This window comes from Coenobita brevimanus, chromosome 101, assembly GCF_032717465.1.
Source record: "Coenobita brevimanus isolate Jiangsu-jjx chromosome 101, ASM3271746v2, whole genome shotgun sequence".
Taxonomy (NCBI): Eukaryota; Metazoa; Arthropoda; class Malacostraca; order Decapoda; family Coenobitidae; genus Coenobita; species Coenobita brevimanus.
In genome coordinates this window covers 14,109,759-14,114,244 of record NC_137054.1, presented here as the reverse complement: position 1 = coordinate 14,114,244, position 4,486 = coordinate 14,109,759, and positions in this window count along the sequence as shown.

Genomic DNA, 4,486 nt, shown 5'->3' with positions numbered 1-4,486 from the left:
TAAAATTTTGTGATGATATCTTGAGCGGTTGCGAAGTTATCGTGCTACCAGACACAAAGACAGACACAGAGACAGATAGACACACTGAAAACAATACCAGCTTCGCTGTCGCAGCTGGTAATAATAATCATCATCATCATCATCATCATCATCATCATTATTATTACCTATCAATCAGTCACTACCTATCTACCTGTCTACCTGTCTATCTATCACTCTCACAATCCATCAGTCATGCGTCACAGCTCTGCCATGTACATCTAGGGTGACGTCATGCACACTTGTACATTTACCCAAATAAATAACCTCGTTCCTCTCTCTAATTTCTTTCACAGATACTTAAATGAAACGTTGATCCGTATTCTCGTCAGTTAAGGAAGCTCCGTAACACCTTTTCCAAGGCGAATTATTTTGCATATTACACCTTACTGTCCTATTCTGTGCTATATATATCCAGTATCACATAGCATACAAAAGGCTATTAATCTGCCGTACCCAAAATAAATAGCTAAGGAAGAGATATTAGGTATTCTCCTTACCATCAACAGACGGGAAAAAAATGCACCTCAGTCTACTAGGCCACATTAAAGCCTCTTGAATCCAGCAGTAAACGACAGACAGGAAAAGGGAACAGACTTTTGCATCTGCCTGTACATTTCGTCACTTTAGTATATATGGGGAAAACTGTGATATAGGACTGATTATTTGCGAAGGTAATGAATCTTTTTGCACTTCTTCGTTGTTAGGCTTTAGAAGGTGTTTATTATGACTTGATAGCTATAACACACTACAGTATAGAGTACACACACACACACACACACACACACACACACACACACACACACACACACACACACAATCTAAAGCATACTGTACTGATATAAAGGTATATCCTAAGATGCAAAAAACTGTCGGAAGATGGAAAGAGCAGAACAGACAATATGTTACTGGATTCGAGGGATTAATATTATTATTATTATTATTATTATTATTATTAGTATTAGTATTATTATTATTATTATTATTATTATTATTATTATCATCATCATTATGTTCATTTATCTATCTACCTACCTACCTACCTATCTACCTATTTATCTATCTATCTATTAATCTATCTATCTGTCTGTCTGTCCACCCATCCATCTATCCATCTATTTATCTATCTACTTTTCCTGCAGCCAACAGTATGCACATTAGGCAACCTTCGTGATCCAAAATGTAAGAAAAAAAGGACGGGTGATATATGAAGATTAATGAAGATACCTGAGACACCAATGAACAATAATATGCCATGATTACCATAATATTACCTTAATTATCACAGCCGCTAAAATACGTTGAAATAATTGCCTAATATTATTCACAATTACACGGTTTTGCATTCGTTTATTTTGATATATAACTTTACTATATAATTTATTTACTTATTATATACTTGGTACTTATTTTGGTTTATGCAATCCAGTCTATAAATGCACGCACGCACGCACGCACACACGCACGCACACACACACACACACACACACACACACACACACACACACACACACACACACACACCTGTGTACGCGTGTATGAGAGAGAGAGAGAGAGAGAGAGAGAGAGAGAGAGAGAGAGAAGGTGCCTGGGTGAGAGGATGTGTGTAAGAATAAGTGTGTTGGAGTGCGCGTGTACGAAAAAGTATGTATGTATGAGTGTGTATATACGTGTGTGAGTGTGTGTGCAGGGAAAGTGTGTGGGAGTGTCTATGAGGAAGCGTATTTTATGAGAATTCGTGTAAAGTAGAGTATTTATGTGAATGTAAAAAATGTGAATGAGTATGTACGGGACAACACATACAGAGAAGTGTGAATGGGAGTATATTTAAGCAGTATGTAGAGGCGTGTATGTAAAAAAAAAATGTAAAAAGGAGCGTGTATGATGGAAGGAATGTGTATGATAGTGTGTATAGGAGAGAGGGGGTGTATGACGGAGGGAGGCGAGGAGTAGCACCCAGGGGAAGAACCATAAATCATAGCCCACATCACCTCAACCCTCACCATCTTCAACCCTCACCTTCACCTTCTCCCACTTGGGTCTAAAGAACGAGAAGTATTTGGGAAAGACTTCATCCTGTGTTCATGTACGTATCAATAGTTCCTTTACACTGTCACAACCTCATGAGCGTTTGTTAATGTTATCAGTGACATTCGAGTGTTGGAAGGTTTGATACTTTGTTTCATCAGTTACAAACCCAAAACATGTAAAGGAATTATGCTCCTCAATAGATGGAGGAATTTTCAAGATGTTATTTTGACTCACTGATGCACCTCACACTGCCACACTTCACACAACCACATTACACACTGCCACACTTCACACAACCACGTCATATACTGCTACACCTCGCACTGCCACACCTCACACTGCAGCATTTCACACCTGCCACACCTCACACTGCCACAATTCACACTACTGCACCACACACTGCCACGCCTCACACTACCACACCTCACACAGCCACATCTCCCAATCGCACATCTCACACTGCCACACTTCATACTGCTACATCTCTCCTCTCACAGTCCTACACCTCACTGCAACAACCTTCGTCTCCACAGACTTAACCAACAGCCGGTAAAATCTCTTGTAGAAGAAAAAAATAGGATCACCCTCACAAAAATATACATATATATATATATATATATATATATATATATATATATATATATATATATATATATATATATATATATATATATATATATATATGCAAATACCAATAAACACTACAAATAATGATAAAATAAAAACCTCTTCCTCGTCTTTCTTGGACGCGCTTGACTTGGATTAGTTACATGACGCGCAATTTTTCATAACTGGTAAGAGCCCTTCAGACCTGGCTTGTGTTGACTCTGGGGAGGCGCCGACTACCAGAACATCGCTATTCCCCTTCCCCTCCCTCTTTCCCCTCACACCCCTCACTCGTGCTCCTCTCCCCCTCCCCCACCTTTCCCTTTACCCTCTCCCCGTCTCACATCTCTCTCTCCCTCGTTCCCCTCTCACCTATCTCCCTTCTCTCTTTGCTGAATCTTTTCCTCTTTCCATCTCCTCTTCACCTCTCTCTGGATCTTCTCACTCTCCTGCCTCTCTGTATGATCCCTCTTTCCTCCTCTCCCTCCTTGTCACTATCCTAATTCCCATCTTTTTCCCTCTTTCCTCCTCCACCTTCTCACCCTCCCAATCCCATTCCATTTCCATCTTCCCTCCCCTCTCTTTCCTCTTGCATCTCCCCAACCTTTCCAATCCCCATCAATTTCCCTCTTCCCTCCCTTCTCTTTCCTCATCCCTCTCTTGATCACCCCCCCCCCGTCCCCATCCCTTACCCTCTTCCCTCCTCCTCCTCACCCTTTCCAAAACTATCCATTTCCCTCTTTCCTCCTCTGTCATCTTCTTTTCACGCTGCCAATCCCTATCCATTTCCCTCTTCCCCCACCTCTCCTTCTCATTCTCTCCATCCCCATCCATTTCCCATTTCCCTCCCCTCCCTCTTCTTCTCCTTCTCCTCCTCACCCTCCAAGACCCCATCGGCTTCCCCTGTTCCTCTCTTACCCCCCCATCCACCATCATTTCCCTCTTCCCTCCCTCCCAAATCCTAACCCCGGAAGTAGTGAGGAGAGAAGCGGGACTCGGAGGCTGAGATGAGGCAGCCTAGGAAGTGAAACTGAACGTCAAAGTAGGAACGGAAGTTAATGAAGGTTTGCAAGGCAGAAAAAAAGGCGTAATGTAGACGTCCGAAAAAGCCAGCGCGAACGCATAACAAAATGGAGGAATATACCAATGACATGGTATGAGTGGGGGAGAAAATAACAGAAAACAAAGGGTAAGAGGAAAAAATGGTTACTGTAGGTGTATGAGAAACCATGACTCACAAAGAAAAAGTACGAGAGGAATATACTGTAGCGTAGACAGGCTGTAGTAAGAGGAAGGGGAGGAAAACGAAAGATATTTATAAGGCAATGTAGAACTTTAGGTTTTATCCAGATTACTTTATTCTCTCTCTCTCTCTCTCTCTCTCTCTCTCTCTCTCTCTCTCTCTCTCTCTCTCACACACACACACACACACACACACACACACACACACACACACACACAGAAGGCAGACATGACAAAGAGGAGAACTAAAAATGCTAATCTCAACATAGGACGAAAGAAAACGGAGCAAAAGATCATGGCTCATACAATACTTAACTTCCCCAAACACATTAAACAAATATAGCAAGTAAAAAAAAATAAAAGTAAATATAAAGAAATAAAGAGAGAACAAATAATAAACACTGGGATGAGGCAAGACATAGCGGCCCGTACACATACCTACCACCTTTTCATAAGCGATTTATTTTGTTCACTACACCTTGCTACCTTCTTCTGCCTTACTTAAATCATTCTAATATCATCACCCTCGTCATAAACGACGTACACTGTTATATCAACCAGCCGTACC